General features: G+C 50.6%; 2 pseudogenes across 1 annotated transcript in view; one reads left to right on the forward strand and one right to left on the reverse strand.

Moving 5' to 3' along the window:
* The window catches only part of LOC143695956 (uncharacterized), a 758,734-nt pseudogene that overhangs the window by 502,701 nt on the left and 234,218 nt on the right, over positions 1-21,815 (forward strand). The gene's annotated exons all lie outside the window — the stretch shown is intronic.
* LOC143695916 (uncharacterized) overlaps positions 1-21,815 on the reverse strand; it is a 128,212-nt pseudogene that overhangs the window by 56,300 nt on the left and 50,097 nt on the right.

Raw genomic sequence — 21,815 nt, forward strand, 5'->3', positions numbered from 1 at the left:
GGGGATCGGCTCCCAGGAATTGATTGCAGTCACCCTTCTGCTGTGTTTACATATAATTGGCAAGCCCACAATCTTTTTGGTGAGCTCTGAGCCCTCCCAGTGGCTTCCCTCTGCAGCTTGGCCCAGTGATCCTCAGACTCAGGACTGGAATCCGGGTCTGCAGAATCCCTATTTTCATCCTCCGAGGAGGATGGAGGGCACTTGATGACTGCATGGAGCCTCTTGGGGCAGCCAGAATCTGCCTGTTTGTGGGCAGCTGTGGAAGCCAATATGGGCTCCTTCTGGTCGCTGTCATCACCACTTCTGACTCCAGTGTTGTGGGAATGGGAATGGGAGGGACCATCAGGAGGAGTCAAGAGAGGAAGGGGTAGGGTTGGTGTGCACAATGGGGAGGGGATTCCCGATAGAGAGGAGAAGTCCCAACATGGACACACTTCCTGACACAGAAGGGAGGGGCAGGGCGCGATTACAGGAATAGAGAAAGTGGGAGGAGGGTCAGAGGTGTCGTTTTTGGCAGAACAGGGAGGTGACAAAATGGCCATTGCCTTTGTGGGGTCAGCACCATTTTGTGGAGAAAGGGCAGAAAAACTTGGAGAGGGAAAAGACAAGATGGCGGGGCTGGCCACATTCCTGGCACCATCTGGGTGAACAGCTGGGGGTGGTAGAACTGGGTACATGGGCATTGGTAAGAGGGTTAGGAGAGAGCCCAAGGCAGCATGGCCAGTGCTGCCCTGGAGAGGGGACAGAGGACACTGGGAGATGTCAGGGTGACGGTAGCAACCCTGCGCCTGCTGCAGGATCCATCTCCCGATCCTCCCTGAGGCAGGGAAGAGAGTTTAGGGATGTGAGGGGAGGAACGGGGAGAAGGGGTGTTAAACTGGGGTCCCGAATGTTTCCCAACATTTTCTACAGACTTAGCAATAAGGCCAAAGGATAAAATTTCCCCACTGAAAGATCCCCTTTAACTCAAAGAACATAGAATCTTTTCCCTATATGGTCCCAGAACTCATTAGAATGAATTCCCTCATAACATCAGGAAAATACTTGAACAATCAATGAAGAAAACATTTTAAATCTCCCTTTGAAAAATGAAAATTTTCTCCAACAAGGATTCCTCTAACTTGGGTATAGACTTCCCTGTGTGGGTGGATCACTTTGGCTCCCATCCCCACACTTCCTCCCAACATCCAAGAGGAAAAGAAGGCAAAGGAAAGACAAAAAAGGGTGACCCCCAAATATAGTACTCACATGACAGTGGGTCAACAAAACCTCTCCAGGTTGTCTGTCAGCTTCAACCAATCTTCTCGCCTCAAGAAGGTTGCTGGTCGCCTGTATGATTCCCCCAATAAAACTTAGGAGTCTCCTCTGGGAATTGGCTGCTCCGAACATGGCTGAACTTCAGTAGCCAAAAAGCTACTGAAGACACCTCCAGGAATGCTCCGAACAGGTCCCTGTTCAGGCTGCCAGCTGTCACAAGCCGCAAGCCCGTTGGTGGTGGAGAGAGAGGCAGCGGAGCCGTGACCTTCCAGAAGTGTCTCCAGTAATGAAGCCGCTCGGTGGCACAGGCACACACACACACACACACACGATCACTGCAGCACACACTTCTCTTGTAGAATCAACAACGATAAAGAAACGGGAAGGGTCTTTGTATGGATGCCAGAGAAGGAGGTTTATTCCAGCCACGCACAAAGGGGTTCCAGGGACAAAGACAAAAAGAACAGTGGAAGGTCTGGGTTTAAATACAGGGGACATGGGGGGGCAGAGCAGAGCATCAGGGCCAATGGGCTGAGGGCTCAGGGCAGTAAAGAGGGGAGATGAGGGGTGGCAGCCAATAGGGTAAAGAGGGTGGGACACTGAGGCAATATGGGGCCAATGGATAAGCAGGGAAGGGAGAACATTCAAGGACATAAATATAAGGAAAAAGGGAGGGAGAGGCCAACAGTCCAACCAGGGAAGTAGAACTGGGTACATTTGCATATACAACAAAGCATCCTGGAAGAGGGTCTGCTCAATTGCCCTGAACAGGGGAGATTTCTCCATCTTGGGGTCTGTCTGTCTGTCCAAAGGTCTATAATGGCCTTTGTTCTGTAGGCCCACTGGCCTCCACAGACGCTCAGTGGAAAAAGGGGTTAGAAGCTTTGCTTGTGAAATTTGTGGGACATGCAAACCAGAATATTGCAGCCCTCATGATTGACCACCTGGCCGGAGAAGGAAGCCACTCAGACCCTGTTGGGCAAACCCACATTCCTAGTGAGGCCCTTGAGGGTATTACTGAAGCTGTGCATAGCACATTTTTAAAGGTTCCTGATGCTGTGAGCCCCCCAAAAAGTATTTACTTATGTAAAGCAAGGACTGGCGGAGCCTTATATGCAATTCAATGGCTGCTTGAAACAAGCTCTTAAAAGACAAATTGAGAATGACATTGCCAGACAGGTGTTGCTTTCAAAATTAGCTGCTGAAAATGCTAATGAGAATTGTAAAAAACTTCTGAAGTCCTTGTCTAAGGAGGAGCCCATCCTGCTGTAAATGATAGAGGCATGTAACCACCTGTGTGCCTTCAGCATAGGGCAACCCTTACTAATGAACCTTACTGTGGGGGCTGGTATAGCAAATGCCTTTGTGTGGAAGGGGCCAACAGCGGGCCTGTTAGCTAAAGGAGTGAGAAGAAAGGTAAGAAGCAAGAAGTTGATAAGGAGCTCTCTCCAAGGCTGTAACTAAGGAGACCAAGAGAAGTGAGGAATTGAAGAAAGATAAGAAGAGAACTTTGCAGCTGGATGAAGTATTTTTAGAAAGTTAGTTGAAGTCACTGTAACTTATTACCAATGATGTTATGTTGATTTATGGTGGCCAATAGTTAGGGTAGAAGAAGTATGAACAATTAGAAAGTGTATAAAAGGTCAGCCATGTTCGATAATAAAGAGTTGCCATCTGAGACTGCTTGTGGTCTCTGCCTTGTGTCATGACTGGCCTGACAGTGACATCTGGTGACCCTGATGTGATTCAACACCCTTAAGAACATACTTGATCTGGACCCATACGGGCTCCTAGAGACTGGCAGCCATGATTCACTGGGACGTAGTGGGGGAGGCGGCGTTGGTGCAGCTGAGAATGGCGGGTGGAAGCCACAGGGAAGTCCAGACCTGATTTTCTCCTATCAAGACACCTGGAAGTAGGTGAGCCACCAACTAGTAATAATGGGAAATAATTTATCTAATGAAGAAGAGACTGTTTTGGCTACATGGAAAGTTTTGTTAAGAAATAAGGGAATTAATACTTCAGACTATGCCCTTCGTAGTATATTGCTGTGGGCTAAATCACAGGATTTTGGCACTGATCCCGACACAGCATTTAGTGTTAAAGCATGGGAAAAAGTCAGGGACAGACTGTAGGAAGTCATCTGAGTGGGAGATAAAACTTGTCAATCTAGCTGTTACCTGGGGATTGCTTTTTGAGGCATTAAAGGAATGAAAAACAGAGCGAGAACAAACAGAGCAGGATGTGGATGAAGAATCGGGGTTGATAACAGAAACTGATGAAGGGGATGAGGCAGAGGGGGCCTCTGATGGGGAACTTGGTGAATCTATCCTTGAAGAAGGTGCAGGTGCCATGCAAGTTACCAGGCAGGCTACCAAAGCTTCCAGGAAAGCTGCCAGAGCTTCTGGGCTGGATGCCAAAGCTTCTGGGATGGCTGCCAAAGCTTCTGGGAAAACTGCCATAGTATCTCCTTCTCAGACTCCTAAACCTCTTTATGTCACAGCTGCGCAGCAGCTCCTGATGGTGCCTGTATACACCACACCACTCCACCAGGTAGCTGAAATGTCTTTAGCAGAGAGAGAAACCCAGTCTTCTGCCCCCCTGCTTCCCTCTGCTCTAGCCCAGCCATCTGCCCCTTCGCTCCCCTCTGAGCTGCATGAACAATCTGCAAGGTCGTGTCCTCCGTTACCTGACAGTGACAGTGACAGCGAATCAAGTGATGAGTCTCCCGCAGTAACATCTAAGTTGGGGCAGGGAACTGTTGACAGTTCACCTTCTAATAGCTGTAGCCCTACTGCTCCATGGACTTTGCCCCCACGTCAAGTAACTGGGCTTCCTTGAGAGCCTCAGTGTCCTGGGTTGACTATATGATGCTTTTATCCCCAATTATGTTATGTTGAATAATAAGTTTTGCACCTTATATTATGTTGAATAATAAGTTTTGCACCTTTAAGAGTGTTCCAGAGAGTGAAGCAGCGGGAGAGAAGAAGCAGCAGTTTTTTTTCAGACACCGTACTCACTCCTCCACATTTCTGCCCCTTGACTGTTGTTGTCTGCGGATGGACTGACAGTGGGACAGAGCTCTCTTTTGCTTTTAGTTAGTTTTAGCTAGCTGAGGCAAAGAAGTTCCCTACTGTGGGGACTTTTGTTTTTTTCCCTTTTCCTTGGAGCTCTTGAAACCTGCTCTGGACTGAACACCCAGGGGAGCACGGGCAGCTGCATCTGTGGCCCACCAGGCCGGGCCTGGCCTGCAACATTTCCAGCACCGGAGGGACTGATCAGAGACAGAGTGAGCTGAGCCACAACCCGGGGAGGGACTTTCTCAGTTTGTCATCTCTTTTGGAGTGGCAAGAGATTTTATTGTTTGATATTGTTAAGGTTTTGTTGTTTAATAGACAGGTTTTTTCCACCTTTCTCCAAGGAGGTATTTTCTCCCAGACCAGTTGGGGGGAGAAGAGCAGATTGGATCTGCTTTCCTACTGGAGCTCCTTTGGGGGATTCTCTCCCAAATTTGCTCTAAACCTGGACACTCAGGAGTTTTGGGAATTTGTTAGGAAGAAAGCAGCTGAAGAAAAGAATTGGGACATGATAGAAAGATTAGGTGCTCCAAGAGTACCTCAGGAGAACAGTGCTAATGCAAATGTTGCCTGTGATAACCCTATCTATGGCTTTTCCAGGTTTTAAAGCAGCTCCTGGAACAGGGCAGGATGACAGCCATCACATCTTTGCCTGGAAGGTTGTGCAAGATCTCCAATCGAAAGTGGCTCAGTATGGCATTAATTCCTCAGAGGTAATGCAATTAATATGTGTAATTAATGCAGATATGCTTGCACCTTATGACATCATGCATATTGCTACTATTTCATTCCAGCCAGTACAATACGGTGTATTTCAAGAAACTTGGAGGCACGTGGCTGAGCGCACAGCTGTAACAAATATGCAGTTGCCTCAACACGACCCTCATCATGCTGTGGGTGTTGATGCCCTACTGGGCACTGGGCCTTTTGCTAGCCCAGATTCACAGGCAAGGTGGGATCCTTCAATTTTGGCACAAGCTCAGCAAATTGGCACGAGTGCTTTAATTAAATCAATGGAAATGGCAGCTCCAAAACAGAGATATGATACTATACAACAAGGGATGAGAAAACCATTTTTGCAATTTGTGGAAGAGCTTGCTGCAGCTATTGAAAAACAGGTAGATGATGAATCTTTGCGACACAAATTCTGTATACATTTGGCTAAAGAAAATGCAAACTCAGGCTGCAGAAAGATTATTGACACTTTACCTGGAGAACCCACATTGCCTCAAATGATTACTACTTGCTCAAAAGTTGGTTCAGTAGAGCATAAAATAGCAGCTCTTGCTGCAGTTCTAAGACCTTCATCAAAATGCTATAATTGTGGACAGCAAGGGCACGTAAGGGCACAGTGTAATACCCAGAAAATAACATCTAAATCAAATGCAAGCAGCAACGTTATGTGCAACCATTGTGCTAAATTTGGGCACTATGCTAAACAATGCAGGAGTAAATATCATGCAAATGGTCAGCTGTTGCAGGGAAACAGGAAGAGGAGCACAAAGGGGCATGTGGGAAAACAAATACCCCAAGAACCACAGCAGCAAATATGGGCCTCCCCAGCACTGCAAAGCTAAACATTTGTGAACAATACTAAGGGGCAACAAGTGGGTCTGCAGGGATTGATATACCCACCGCTGACATAGTAACCATTCTGACAAAAGAAATGTGCAAAGTGCCCCTCGATGCCTGTGGTCCAATAGGATGGGGATTGAGTGCATTTTTGATGGGAAGATCAAGTACTACACTTAGAGGTATTCATGTGCATTTAGGACTTATTGATGCTGATTATTTAGGACAGATTCATGCTATGGTATCCATTGATGACCCTCCTGTCACTATTCAGAAAGGAACTTGCATTGCTCAAATTGTACCTTTTATGAGTTCTGTTCTGAATACAGTGGACCGAAGTCGTGGCACAGGAAGTTTTGGATCAACAGGGATACCTCTAGTGTTCTGGGCTCAGAAAGTTACGGAGAACCATTCAGAAAAGACATGTATCCTCACCACCAGTGGATGTCATCCAGGAACCATATCATTAACAGGCTTGATTGACACTGGAGCAGATGTCACAATACTCTCGTGACTTTGCTGGCCTCAATCGTGGCCTCTCACTCATGCAAGTTTTGGACTTCTGGGGTTGGGTGGTGCTACAACAGATGGCCTGTCAGCCATTGTAATTAATGTGAAACATCCTGATGGCCAACAAGCTAACATCAGACCCTATGTTGCCGATGCTCCTCAAAGTTTGTGGGGACGACATTGTTTATCTCAATGGGCTGTCAAAATTACTACGGATTTTTAATGGGGGCCACTGTGATGCAGGGCAATGAACGTCCAGTTGTAGCCTTGATATGCTTGACAGATAAACCTGTCCGGGTTGACCAGTGGCCCCTTTCTAGCGAAAAGCTTACTGCCCTGCAAGAATTAGTCACAGAACAATTTCAAGCAGGAAATATTGAAATATTCCTGGAATACCCCTGTTTTTGTAATAAAAAAGAAATCGGGAAAATGGAGACTTTTACATGATTTACGGCAGATAAATGCTGTAATGGCAACAATGGGAGCTTTACAACCAGGCCTTCCTACGCCTACAATGATTCCACAGGAATGGCAAATAGTTGTCATTGGTTTGAAAGATTGTTTCTTCACTATTCCATTGGCTGAGCAAGACAAAGAAAAATGTGCTTTTACTGTGCCTTCCATAATCATGCTGAACCCTGAACCCAATAAAAGATATCAATGGAGGGTACTTCCCCAAGACATGAAAAATTTGCCAACTATTTGTTAATGGTTTGTGGCACAGGTCTTGTCAAAAGGGGAGGAGCAATTTAATAACTGCTACTGTTATCATTACATGGATGATATCTTGTTGGCATCTGATAACAAACAACAGTTATCAGCTCTTAAACAATGTGCTGTGACAAATTTGAAAGCTTTTGGTCTGATCATTGCCCCAGAGAAAGTGCAGGAACACATGCCTTGGAAATACTGGTATGTTAGTGACTAACACTCAAGTTATGCCTCAACCTGTGAAGTTAGACATTGATGTTAAAACTGCTACTGATGTACAGAAATTGGTTGGTTTAATAGGTTGGATTAGATCATATTTAGGCATAACTAATCATCAGATGCAACTATTGCATGATTTGCTGTCAGGCACCACCTCCTCTACTGATGAGAGGCAACTGACCCCAGCAGCAAAGACCCTAGAAGAAATTGAATTAGCCTTACCACACACATTTGTTAACAGATTAGATACCTATGTTGGTGTTCAAGTGTTTATTTTGAAGGACCATGAAATAACATGTGGAATACCGTGTCAATGAAGTGATAACTGGGAAGATCAACTGCATATTCTGGAACGGATATTTTTATCTTTCAATAAAGATAACAAAACAGTAAAACCTCTTGCTGCTCTAAAAGAGAGACAAACTCACCAAGTCCCTCTGTGGGCTGTAGCTCAGCTCACTCAGTCCCTTATCAGTCCCTCTGGTGCTGGAAATGCCACAGCCCAGGCCCGGCCCGGTGGGCCACAGGTGTGAGCTGCCCGTGCTCTTCTGGTGTTCAGGCCAGAGCAGGTTTAAACAGGTCCAAAGAAAAGGGGAAAAAACACCACAGTTCAGGAACTTGTTTGGTTCAGCTAGCTAAAACTAACTAGAAGCAAAGGAGAGCTCTGTCCCGTTGTCTGTCCATCCGCAGACAACACAGTCCCAGAGCAGGAATGTGGAGGAGCAAGTGCAGTTTCTGAAAACAAACTGCATGCTGCTTCTCTACCCCTTCACTCTCAGGACAGGTCTTGAAGGTGTAAAAGTTATTATTCAGCATAAACAGAACAGACTGGGGATACAAGCACCAAATAGTCAACCCAGAATATACCTCAGGGACCATTCAGTACTCCTTGATGTCACCAGAAGATAGGATTGAATGCAAAAGATTTTATGGGATTGAAATTCAACAAATCTGCTCTTCCCAAGGAATTCCCATTGTAGGCCTGCGTCCTGATGGAGGTTCCTGCCTCTGGGTTTATCTAGGTACCCTCAGAGAACCAGGAAGATGTGGAGCCCCCCAGCCAGATGCCTTCCAACTTGGATCACCAGGACCACGGATCATCAGGGCTCTGCCCAATGGGGGTCACTGGGGATCATCCGATGCGGATCCTCTCATGGGGGATGGAGCTGGAGCAGTGCACAAAGCTCTTCCCACATTTGGGGCACTCACAGGGCTTCCCTTAGTGGCGCCTCCGTTGGTGTTGGGTGAAAGTTGAGCTCAATGAGAATCTCATCCCACACTCCCCACACTCATAGGGCCTCTCCCCGGTGTGGATGCGCCGGTGCAGGGTGAGGGTGGAGTTTTGCTTGAAGCCCTTCCCACAGTCGGGGCAGCGGAAGGGCCTCTCCTCGGTGTGACTCCGCTGATGTTTGAGAAGATCGGAGCTCCTGTGAAACCTCTTCCCACATTGGGGACACTTGTAGGGCCTCTCCCCAGAGTGGGTGCGCTGGTGTTTTCTCAGGTCAAAGTGCCACCCATAGCTCTTCCCACATTCCAAGCAGGTGTAGGGCCGTTCCCCCGTGTGGATGACCTGGTGCCGAATCAGGGCCAAGCTTCCTCTGAAGCTCCTCCCACATTCCCCACACTCAAAGGGCTTTTCCCCAGTGTGGATCTTCTGGTGTTGCGTCAGCTGGCACTTGATGCTGAAGCTCTTCCCACACTCCCCACACTCATGGGGTTGTTCCCCAGTGTGGATCCTCTCATGTTTCCTCAGGCCAGAGCTGTATCTAAAGCTCTTCCCACATTCCACACACTCACAGGGCTTTCCCCCAGTGTGGATCCTGTGGTGTTGCATCAGGCTCCCCTTCTGGCAGAAGCTCATCCCACATTCCCCACACTCAAAGGGCTTTTCCCCAGTGTGGATCCTCTGGTGTTGGATCAGGACAGAGTTGTGGCTGAAGCTCTTCCCACACTCCTCACACTCAAAGGGCCTCTCCCCAGTGTGGATCACCTGGTGCTGCCTCAGGCTGGAGCTCCAGCTGAAACGCTTCCCACATTCCTCACACTCATAGGGCTGCTCCCCAGTGTGGATCACCTGGTGCTGGATCAGATCTAAGCTCCGACTAAAACCCTTCCCACATTCCAAGCACTTGTCGGGCTTCTCCCTGCCATGAGGCTTCTCCACCAGCTCTGAGCTCTGGCTGGATCTCTGGCCGCCTTCCTGGCTCAGGGGGGGCTCTTTCCTCCCTGCAGCTCCCTGGGCTGGGTTTGCAGCCCCTCCTCGTGCGGAATCTCCGGGGCTTTTCCTCCTCCTCCATCCAGACACGCCCTAGGAATGAAAAATCCTGGTTTGGAGAAAAAAACAAGATGAGAGTGCCTTGGACTGGGAGTTCCTCCTTGCCCAAGTTCATCTCATTAGGTCATTGGGCATCTTGTGTCTCTAAGAACCTCCAAAACACCACAATTCAGCACAAAAGTCCTCCAAACATCAAGACACAGATCAATAACTTCCAAAACATCAACATTCAGCAAAAGCCCCCTCCAAATATAAAGATTCAGCCCCCACAAAAAAACAAAGCACCAATAATTAGCCCAAGAAAGCTCAGAAACACCAAGATTCACCCCCGGGAAAATTGTGGATCCCAATCCCCTGTCACCTGCTGCATGTGGGGGGGCAACGCTCCTGGGGCTGGGGTCAGAGGCTGCAGATACAGGGAGAGGTGGAACCTTGTGCTGCTTCCTCTTCCTGTTCCTCCTCCTGTGTCCCCACTCTTCCTCACACTCCTCTTCCTCCTGCTATTCCTCCTTCTGCACAATCCCACCTTCTCCTCCCACATGCATCGTTTGACCCTTTTGTTCCTCAACCCTGCTTCTCCTTCCCTTCTCCTCCTGCCCCAGGCCCAGCACCCGCTGCCGGCTCCCTCTTGCCCCCAGACCCACAGCATCCCACGGCAGGGGCAGGGATGGAGCTGGGGCAGGTCGGGCTGGGGCAGCGCTGGGCTCTCGGCCGCTCCCGCCCGCACTCGGTCCCCACTGCAGCCGCTCCCGCCAGGACAGAGCGGGGGGGCCCGGCCTTGGCGCTGCCCCACTCCCACCTCCCCAAATTCCCCTCGGTTTTGGAGAACAGGGCATGGATGGTGTTGGTGTGCTGCAAAGGGACTGGGTGAGGGGGAGTGTGCAGCAATATGCTTAAGGCAAAAAGCCGCAGGAGGAATCTTTGTGGGAAGGAAAAGGATGATGGAAAAGAGAAGGAAGAGAAAAATACTGAGGACTGGGATGTTTTTCAGCAGGGTCTTATCCTCAACATTTGCCAGCTGATCATTTGTATCCCCGGTTTCCAGGAGAGGAAAACAAGGAGGTCAGGGTTTCAGGGGGTTTCTCTGTGGGGGGCAGCGGCAGCACCGGGCGCAGAGGTGCGGGACCGGGAGCACGGGCTGGGGGCCTGGGGGGAGCTGCGGGGCCGGGCCGGGGCTGTGGGGCAGCCGGGGCTCAGCGCCGGGCGCTGCCTGACCCCACCAGCCCCGGGCAGGGCCGGCAGTGGCCCCCGGCCCCCAGGAGGCTGCGGGACGCCCCGGCCGCTGCCCGGCCCCGTGGAGCTGCCGGCCCTGCCCGCCGGGGGGCGCCTTTGGACACTGCGGCAGGACAGGGACCGGCTCTGGGATACGGGCTGGGGAGGGCACCCTGAGCACAGGGACGAGGAGCAAGGAACACCTGGGAAATACAGATTGTACATGGAAGGATCCAGATTTTCTTCTAAGGATTTGGTTTGGGTCCTTGGAGAAATGAATGATTTTGCAGAAAACTTAGCAGCTGTCAGAAGGTTAGGGTTAGGGTTGAGTTGCTGATGAGAGCTGATTGCTGGGTGCTTGGGACCTCTGTTTTTTGGGAGTTTTCCCAGGAGCGGGGGAGGGGGGGGACGGGGGAAGGGTGCAGAGATGCCGGAGGATTCAGGCTGGGGGTAGGGGCTGGGCGCAGTTGCCGGCCCTCTCTCAGTTTTCTGTCCCTCTCTCAGGTTTTTGGAGGAAGGCAATTGGAGCCGCTGCTCTTAGGCTGCTCTTTCCACTGCTGCTGACAGAGCCCGTGTGAAAAATGTCTATGATTGGCTTTTCACAAACATTAAAATGAGTATTATACATGTTATGTTAGGAAGTTATGCTGTAACAATTTTTTCAAGTAGTGTGTTAAATGTAGTTTTAGGTTATAACATAATGTTAAAATAGAAACTATGTATGTGGGATAGTTTTTTAAAAAAGGAATGAGGACTCACACCAGATAGCAGCCACAGGACACCTAAATCTTTCAGAGAAGAATATTTTATTGCTCAATTATCAGAAGAAATGAACTTGTTCCTGCCTTGCTCAGCCCTGAAGATGCCATCAGGATGAAGAGGAAGAAGGTGGCACTGACCAGACAGAATCCTTTGTTGGAATGGAATTTATGTATCACGTATGAGATGTACGAATATGCAATGGGCTATGGTTTTTCACAGTTAATCCTCTATTAACGTGTGTCCTTTTTTGGGCTTACTTTGCCCAGGAAAAGGTACCCGAGCCGTTTGTAACTCTTTGTTTCCATTGTCTTGTATTGTCCTAAATCCTAATTGTCCAAATTTTTATTACTCTAATTGTATTACTATTTTTATAACCATTTTATTACTATTAAACATTAAAAATTTTAAAAACAAGTGATTGGCGTTTTTCACAATTATGGTAGCAGAGGATGGTTACCAACACCTCACTGCCGGTGCTTCAGGAGAGTCAGAGTGGGGAAGGTGCCCCCTGCCCTCTTCGGCAGCCTCGCTCTGTTTGCCCTGGGGTGACCGACAGACGCAGGTTATGATGGACAAAAGGAGACAATAAAACAAAGACAAGGGAAAAAGGCTCCCTACAACCACGGCAATTGGCCCCCTAAGAGTAGTAATGTACACGAAGAACATGGGAAGGAAAAGGGATTGGTAAGTATTTCTCAGGGGGGATGAATGTGAGTGAATGAGAGGCGGGCTGGTTGTGCCAGACCTGCCAAGTGAGTGCTGGAGTCTCCCATGCTGCGTTTCTGACTTTCCGCGGTAAGTGGCCAGTAAAGAGACAAAGTGAATGTTAAAAGGAGTGAGAGAATCCCCCGGGGTAACTGGGACTGGGTCTCAGAGAGGGGCTGGACCCCTCGGAGGAAGGGAGCAGAGGAGTTTCCTAGCCCAATCCACTAGGAAATGGGACAAAAGGGGCTCCTAAAAACCTGCTGGGTTGAGGGATAAGAGTGCCCAAGAGCATCCAGAATTAAAAACTGCTGGGTTGAGGGATTAATATTCCAAGAGCATTCAGGGTTAAGCAAAATTCTGCCGGAATGAGAATATGCTCAAGAGCATTTGGGATTGGACAACACAGGTGGATTGAGAAATAAAAAAATGCCCAAGTGTTGGGGAAGATGAAACAGGAAAGCCTTATAAATATGATTGTCTGGCAAAAGATTTTGACAATATAGAAACTATAAGCAAGATTGAAATCAAAGCAAGCTTTGAGATACCTCAGTTAGTGAACAACTGGAAAACAATGGTGTGGCCCAACTGAAGGTAATCCCCTTTTGATGGAACAATTCCCTCTGCTTGTAGACAGATCCAAGGGTCAGAGCAGATCCTGCCAGCTTGGCAGAAGGGGTCCAAAGAGGAGTTTTTACGGTTTAAAATGTAACACAGTGTGGTAATGTAATGATTCTTATAGGCTGTATGTAAATGCTATAGAACGTGCATCTTGTACTAGATTGGCTAGTGAGAAATAGAATATTCAACACAAAAGAAGATTTATTGTGTTGTAATGGGAACCTTACTCTCTTACGCTTTTGCTCTCTTACGTTTTACTCTCTCACCCTCTCATCCTCTCTACCCCTCTCTTCTCTCGGGCCTGCTCCGAGCTGTGCCTGGCAGCTCCAAGCAGGGCCCTGCACCCGGGCCCTTTGCAATAAACCGCAAGTTCCAGGGCCTGGCTGCAGAGATCTCTCGTCTCCGTCCATCCCGACCGTCCTACCCCCCGACGCTCCTACACCCAAGAGCACCTGGGGTTGGCCAACACAGCTGGGTTGAGGGATATCCAAGAGCACCTATCTATCAAGTAATAGGTGATGTGAATGTAAAAGGTACCTTATTGTTGTCTTGTTTGTGTGTGAGAGTGAGTCACACACAAAATCAGCCTCAGCTTCCCGGGCAGGTGGGAAGGGGGGGCTGTGGAAAGAGGTGTGTGTGACCCACAAATAAGCCAATGTCCGTTGGGTGGGTGGGGGCTGTGGCAGAGCATGTGTGTGACTGCAAACGGGCCATTGTCCCCCCGGGCCTGTGAGGGGGCCGTAGCTGAAGAGTGTGAGTGACACAAATCAGCCTCACAGGTGAACGGGCACCGGAGGCAGCAGAGTCAGGGCCCTCCCAGGAGGCCGGGAGATACTGAGACCCAGAGGCCAACGCCAAGGGGAGGGGGCCACAGGGACCCGCGATTCTCTGTCAACAGGGATCCACTTTGTGTCCTGAGCGTGTGAAAGAATGTGTGGAAGTGAATGAGAAATAGAAGCGAGTGAATGTAGACAAATGAAAGTATATGTAATGTAGATTGTGTATTTTAAGCTTTACTATATCTCCTTGGAGGGAGGTGGATTGCACTGAAAGTAGTGTGAGAAAAAGGTTTTTTATTTTTTAGTGTATAGTTGAAAGAAAAGTTGTATTTAGGTTGTTAGTGAAAGTGAAAAACAGAGGCAGAAGATGAATAGATGAGATCTTGAAAAATGAGATTGAAAAACCAGTAAATTCGATTATAGGGAAAAAAAAAGAAAAAAAAAAAAGGGAATACAAGCATACTAGCAGAGATACCCCAAAATAGGCCTTTGGCAGTTATGTTAGCTAATAGAGATACAACTCCTTGCAAAAGGAGAAAGTACAGGGTATGTAGTAGTTGATGGGAAAAACATGCAAACTGTGGAAAAAGGGAAATTAACATTAAACTAGTAAGCTCAAACTTGTGAATTATATACTTTAAAAAGAGCACTAGAATATTTAACACAAAATAAAGGAACCATATCTACTGATTGAAGGTATGCCTTTAGAGTAGTACATTCCTTTAAAAATTTGGAAAGGAAAAAGATTACTTAATTCAAGAGGAAAAGGTTTAGTACATGAGGAACTTATTTCAGAGGTTTTAGAGGCATTAAAATTACCTAAAAGACATAGCTATAGTACATATTGAGGAACCCCAAAAGGGAAAGACCCCAGAAATAAGAGGAAATAATTTGGCAGATGACAAAGCCAAGGATGCAGCAGAAAGTGGAGCTGAGTGAGTTATGTTAATATTAACTCCAAACGAGGAAAAACTGGAAATTCCAAAGTTTAGGGAAGCCAAGAAAAAGAATTAAACAAGACAGGAAGTGAACAAGATAAATCAGGGAAATGGAAACTTCTTGATGGAAGACAATTACTTAATAAAATGTGCTTACTAGGAAAATATTAGAAGACATGCATCAGAAAACCCACTGGGGTACTCAAGCTTTGTGTGATCATTTTTTAAGGAACTATGGGTGCACTGGGATTTTTGGAGTAGCAAAGCAAGAAACTGAAAGATGCTTAATTTGCCAAAGGATAAATAAAAAGGTGATGAGAAAAACAACATTAGGAGGTCGTGAGTTAGCTCGTCGACCATTTCAAAGTATCTAAGCAGAAGTTTAGATTTGTTAGGCTCTGGATTTATTTGTAAAAAAACCCATTTAATCTAGAAGAAAGAGAATATGCCATAGGTTAGACAGTAGATTTTAGGAGAATAAAAATCTTTAAAGTATCAGAAAGCCCCTAGACAAAACAAGAAAAGAAAAAGAGGAAATGAAAGGGAGGGGAACAAGAGGAAAAGTCAGAAAGAGAGTGGGATCCTCTGCAGCTCTTGCCCCCTCCGTTCGCGGCCGAGGCGCCTGTCCCGGGTCCCGGCTCGCTGCCCGCCTCAGTTCCGCCTGCCCCGGTTTCCATCCCAGGTGCGGGCTCACTGCCCAGGGCAGCTCCATCTGCCCCGGCGCTGGCGGTGAATTTGTGTGCCCTGCTCCCACTGCCCGGCCCGCGGCCGCTCTGCCGGCCATGCTGGGGAAGATGGGGGTTGCTCTGTCCTGCCGCGTGGGCCGAGGTCACCGCGCCGACCGCACCGAGGCCGGGTCCCAGCCATCCCATCCCCGGCTGCCCTGCCCGTGCCAGCTGCGCTGGGCACCGCCGCTGCTGCTGCCGGGGTCTCCCACCTGCCTTTTCTCTGCCGGGAGCTGCCGGATCAGCCGCCATAAGCCATGTGGGGGCTGCCCACGCCCCGGCTCGGTCTCCACGGGAAGATCCCCCTCTGCCGATTCCGGCAGCAGACCCTGCCCACACTCCCACCGAGCCTCGGCGGGATATCCTCCCCTGACCCCGGCCTGCTCCGAGTTACATCCCCTTGGTAACCACAGCTCCGGCTGTTCAGGAAAACTCTCTCTCTACAGGAAGCGCCTTATCTAAACACTAGGAGCTCAGTTAAAAGGCAGCCCTCTCCAAATTCTTTCTCAAAACACGGGAGAAAGGCTACAGAAGGTAAAAAAGTGAAAGAGTTAGATGAAGGGATTGCTCTATTTCCATTAAGAGAGGTTCCCATGGCAGGGATGCGCTGCCCTGCCCCGCGGGAGCCACCAGCGCCCCTGCCGGCCGTGCCCGGAACTGCACCCAAGGGGAAAGCGCCGCAGCCGAAAGGCCGCGACTGGGTCCGGGCTCTGCTTGTTGTCACTGCCGGAGCAGTGGTTGTTTGTTTGCTTTATTATACACACTAGTAAAGAACTGGTATTCCTATTCCCATAGCTTTGCCTGAGAGACCCTTGATTTCACTATTGTAAAAATTAAGAGGGAGGGGGTCTGCATTCTCCATTCCAATAGAGGCTTTTTCTGCCTTCCCAAGCAGACACCTGTCTTGTAAAGCAAGACAAACACCCACAGGCACTGAGGGGGGCTGCAGGAGGGGAAGAAGAAGGCCCTGCAGCACTTGGGCACAAAGGCACAGCAGGTGAATGCAAGAAGGGAGCAGCAAAAGGCCAAGCTGAAGGCAAAGGCCAGGGCAGAGTTCCTACAGCCCCTGAGGGATCAACCCCAGGGCCCAAGGGGGCCCCAGCACCCAGGGGCACGGGCTCGGCCACAAGCACCCGGCAGAGGCATTGCCCTCCTCGGCAGGGGACAGCCCACCCAAACAGCCCCTGGCAAGGAATCAGGGCTCCAGCTGCAGGGCACAAGGACACTGCAAGCACAGACAGCAGCAACCTCAGGACCAGCAAGTCCACCCCTTGATGGACATGGATTGGCAGGGCTGTCACAGCTCCCATCACACCAGGGACCCTCCACACTGGAGCCCTTGAGAACATTCAGGTGGGTCTGCATTGAGAGGAGGCATTTTCAGATGGACACAGGGGCCTCTCAATCCACTCTGAATCTTAGACCTAAGGGAGGGAAAAAAGGCCAAAAATGTCTTTGATTATTCATGGCATAAGTGGGAAAGCTGTATGGTTTTATTCAACCACTATTAGTAGATCTGGGAGATGGATTTGAAATGCATGAAGTTTTATTTGCTCCTAATTGCTATCATGATTTACTGGGAAGGGATTTGATCGCTAAATTTGGAACACAAATTAATATTATAAAAGGTGATACAGAGGCCAGTTCTGTTGTACCTCTGTGTCAAATGTCTGGCCAGGCCTATGCTGAAGTGAACCCTGAAGTGTGGGCAGCCCCAGGGAAATAGGGAAAATTAGATATGGAGCCTCTCCAAAGTACTCTGAAGCAACCAGGACAAGTGGTGTCTAAAAGCAACAGCCTGTTCCAGGGGAGGGAAGGAAGGGGAATCAGACAAAGCGCAGGTCACCGCCCCATGCTCAGCTCAACCCGCGGAGCTGTGGGTGCTTGTAAGAGCCTGGCACTGAAATGCCCTGAGCAGGAAGGCTTCAATATCTTCTGCTGACACCATGGCACCCAACAGGGGGGCAAAAGCAATTCTGACTGCTTCAGCAAGTACTGGATCAGAGATCAAGGTATATTCTCCCACAGGAAGCTGGGCTGGCACAGAGCCTGCCCTGGCACTTTGCTGTTGCCAACACCCAGCCAGGACATCGGCTCCTGCCTAAGGAGTGCAAAGCAGCACCACTGGTGGCCAAGGGGCCCATGCCAAGTGTCCCTGAGGCCAGAAACAGCCGCCAGCACAGCTGAACACGGGGGGACCCCTCAGCCTGGCCTCAGGGGCTCTGAAGCCCCGGAGATTTGCACTTCCCGCCTGCAGCAGGACCATGGCAGCCGCCCCTGAGCCTGCCCTGAAGGCAACGCAGCAGCAGCCAGGGCTCCACAGCGGGCCAAGCCCCTGGGCCTGCCCACAGATCCTCTGCTCAAACCCTCGGAAATCCTGGCCACCCTCCTCTGGCACCTCCAGCCACTGCGGCCAAGCCTTGCTGCCACTGCTGCAGCTTCAGCGCTGGCTGGGCCTGCACTGCCACAGCTGCTGGGGAGCACCACGGCACAATTCCACTCTGGGGCTCACTCACACCCACACTCTGGGCTGCCTAGAATAAGATTACACCATGAGAATGTTTTTTCTAAATAATCCTACTTTCATATTGTCAGTTAGGTTTGGGGGTGAGAATCAGTTTTTATTCTCGGCAGAAGAAGTAGAAAATATCTTTATTGCTTTGGATTCTTTTTCAGTGTGTGTTTGCCTGGCTGGTGGAGATGGCAAAATTTTGGTCCGCGTTTTCTGGTGTTTACCTCCAGGCTGCGTTTAGAAGAGCTTTAAAGGTGACCCTTTAACTCACAAACCGTTAAGAGAACACTCTTCAAAAAAACCCCCAAAAATTAAAAATACCCCAAACCCTGGCTTTTGGGGTGGGGCGCATGAGACTCATGCTCTGGAAGAGAAGCTTCATTCCAGGCAGCCTGCAGAGGAGCTTTAGAAATGCAAATGAACACTGCTGGGCAAAGCCTGGACAATGGACCTGGGTCTCTTGCCTGGGGCAGGAATTGGGCTCATTCCCTCTGCCCCTCAGCCCAAGCTCTGCCTGCTTGCACTGATGGAATTTGCACAGCTCAAGGCAGAGCCCAGGGTGAGGATATCTGACCCTGCAACAGAAACGGGTGAAGCTGCAAAGGGAAACAGCAAATGAAGAATGTTGGGAAAACTTCACTATAAATAAATGGGGGGGAATGATCCCTCTGCCCACTCCAACATGTGCTGTCACTGTCTGTGTTATATAGGGTGTATTAGAGCACTGAAATGTTCTTGCTACCACAAGTTCAGGGAAATCAGATGGGAATCCAAGTATTTGATGATTTAAGTAGAGAAAAGCATCAATTGATGCAGTCCTTGCTGGAGAGCGCGGCCAAAAATGGAGAAAAGATGAACGGCCAGCAGAACAAATCCTATAACACCATGGACCAGCCCCTGGGAACCCAAACCAATTCATGTCAGGAGCCACGGAACCGATTTCTCATTTCAATGGCATCATTAGATTACAAGCTGCCCTGGGAATAACCAACCAGACAGCTCCAGCTCCTGACCTTCCTGCTGAGCAATCCCTGAAATGAGGAACATTTCAGTGGATTGGTCAGCCGTCCGCGACTGACGGCACCGTCGCCCAATCGCAGCCAGGGGCGGGCTCTGCACACGGCACAGCCTCGCCCCGCGTTCTCAGGGCCCCCCGGGCTGCGTGAGGGCAGAGCCGGAGATGAGGAACAGCCCTGGAACGGGCCCGGGCCCGGGCCCGAGGGGGATTGAGCTGAAAACACAAACAAACTTCTACGCACCTCCCGCCACGGCTTTCCCGAAGCACTGCGGCTTCTCTGGCTCCGGTCAGCGAGAAGCCCCGGAGCCTCACTACTGCTACCTCTAATTAGGAGCATCAGTGCATCGCTTTGATTTCCGCCAAAAAGGGAAAACTGCCCCAGCCCTGTGGATGAGTGGGCGAGGGGAGAGATTTCTGACAGAAAACTCCAAAAACTCAGAGCAGGATAATGAGAAGTAAGTGAAGAGCCTTAAATCCAGCCTTCCCCCACGCCTCCCTCCTTCCAGCTGCACCTCCTACCCCGGCAGTGCCGGAGACAGGGAATGGGGCCGTGCTCACTTCATGCCCCGGGGCTTCTCCCTCTGCTCAGGGACGGGAGTCGTTCCCCTGCTGCACCCTGGGCTCTCTCCCACCGGAGACTTCTCCAGGAACTTCTCCAAGCTGAGTCCATCTCACGGGGCACAGCCCCCCTCCAAGTGCTGCAGCGTGGGTCACTGTGCCCCGGGGTCAGTCCTGCCAGGACAGGCTGCTCCAGCGGGGCCCCTCTGGCCACGGGGGCACAGCCTCCTCTCAGGCATCCCCGTGCTCCAGCGTGGCTGCTCCGGGGGCTGCAGGGGGATCTCTGCATCCCCATGGATCTGCAGGGGGATCTCTGCATCTGGCACCGCCGTTTTTGGAGGCACCAGGAATAGGCTGAGCTCTGCCTGAAGCTCTTCTCACATTCCCCACACCCTTCCCGGCACAGGGAAGCTTTTACCTCCTCACAGCTCTCCAGGCTGGGTTGGCAGCCCCTCCTCATGTGGGATCTCTGGGGCTTTTCCTCCCCATTGGATTCCTGCCCTGTGGAGCCGTTCCAAATGGCCTCTTCAACGAGGTTCTGTGGCAGGGATTTGTTCTCCCTGGTCTCTGTCCGCAGCTCAGTGCGTGAGGGAGGAAGGACAAGGAGAGGAAGAGACAGGGAGAAGGGAAAAGGAAAAGGCAGGAGGAGAGGAAGGAGATGGGAAAGGAACATAGATGGATGTAGGACAGAATGAGGAGAAGAAGGAGGGTGGACAAGGAGAAGATGGGATTTGCCTCCATGCCAGAGGGAAGGGGAAGGAGATCCCCCCCAGTCCATCCCTGGCAGGATGGCGTTGGCAGTGAGGCTGTCCTGCAGCGATGCTGGGCTGGGAGATGGAGCAGCAGGGAGGGCAAAGGGGCAGTGATTCCTCCTGCCCTGCCTGGCTGTCCCAGTCTGGAGCGTCCTGGCGCTGCCGAGGCCCTTGGAGCATCCGGCACTCAGGAGCCCGGAGCTCACGGCTGCTTTATAAAGCTGACAAAGTCAGCAGGATGCATCTGTGTATGCTCTGCAGCAAACTGGGTTTATTGGTACAGGAACAGGGGACAGGTAAGGTTCATCTACAACCAGCAAATGTTCATGCACTTCAACAATGACGTGGGTCAGTACAAGGACCGGGAGAGATCCCTCAGCAAATCCGGCACGGGCACAACAGACCCAGCCTGGACACAGGGAGGGAATTTATTACCAACCAAATCACAGCAGCACAAGGAGAAGGGAAAGAAATCTCTCCAGCACCTTCCCCCTACCCAATGGGGATCACCCAGAACAGGGGTCACCAGGGCTCTGCCCAACGGGGGTCACTGGGGATCATCCAGCACAGATCCTCCCATGGGGGATGGAGCTGGAGCAGCACACGAAGCTCTTCCCACACTCGGGACACTCACAGGGCCTCTCCCTGGTGTGCAAGTGCTGGTGAGTGACGATCTCTGAATCCCATTTGAAGCTCTTCTGACATTCCAAGCACTCCTAGGGCCATTCCCCAGTGTGGATCTTGTGGTGCTTGCTCAGGTCGGAGGTCCCACTGAAGCTCTTCCCACATTCCCCACACTCCCAGGGCCTCTCCCCAGAGTGGATGTTCAGGTGTTCCATCAGGGTGGAGCTGTAGCTGAAACCCTTCCCACATTCCAAGCATTTGTGGGGCTTCTCCCTGCCATGAGGCTTCTCCACCAGCTCTGAGCTCTGCCTGGATCTCAGGCCGCCTTCCTGGCTCAGGGGGGCTCTTTCCTCCCTGCAGCTCCCTGGGCTGGGTTTGCAGCCCCTCCTCGTGCGGAATGTCTGGGCCTTTTCCTCCTCCTCCATCTGGCCACAGCTTGGGAATGACAGACCCTGGTTTGGGGAAACCAAGGTGGGAGCGCCTTGGAGTAGAGGCTCCTCCTGGCCAGGTCCATCTCTAGAAGTCAGCAGGAGTCTTGTGTCCATGAAAATCCCCACAATGTCAAGATTCAGCCCCAAAAAGCTCTCCCAGCAGTTCCCTATTGCTGATCTCTCCACTTTTGGGGTTCCAGAGGTTTCCTTTCCTTAGGATCATGGGGGTCCAATGGTTCCAGGGCTTCTCCATTCTCTGGCGTCCTGCTCAGGGATGATCCAGGGCCTTTTGGGGGTCCATGGGGGCCCTTCTCCCCTGATGCTCTACTCTGAGATCCCAGGGGTCCCAGGGGTCCCTCCTCTCCAGGCTCCCCCCCCTTCCAGTCTGCCGGGGTCCCCCAGCTCTGGGATCGCCCCTCTCTGCTCTCCCCACTCTGGGGGTCCCAGGGGTTCCCCTCCTCTGCTCTCCCGGCGGTCCCCAGGACCAATGTCCTCCCCTGCCCATACTGGGCAATGGCCACGTGGGCCCCCAAAGATCCCCCCCAAGGGGCTCAGCTTTG

Source organism: Agelaius phoeniceus, chromosome 27, assembly GCF_051311805.1.
Source record: "Agelaius phoeniceus isolate bAgePho1 chromosome 27, bAgePho1.hap1, whole genome shotgun sequence".
In the NCBI taxonomy this organism is placed as follows: Eukaryota; Metazoa; Chordata; class Aves; order Passeriformes; family Icteridae; genus Agelaius; species Agelaius phoeniceus.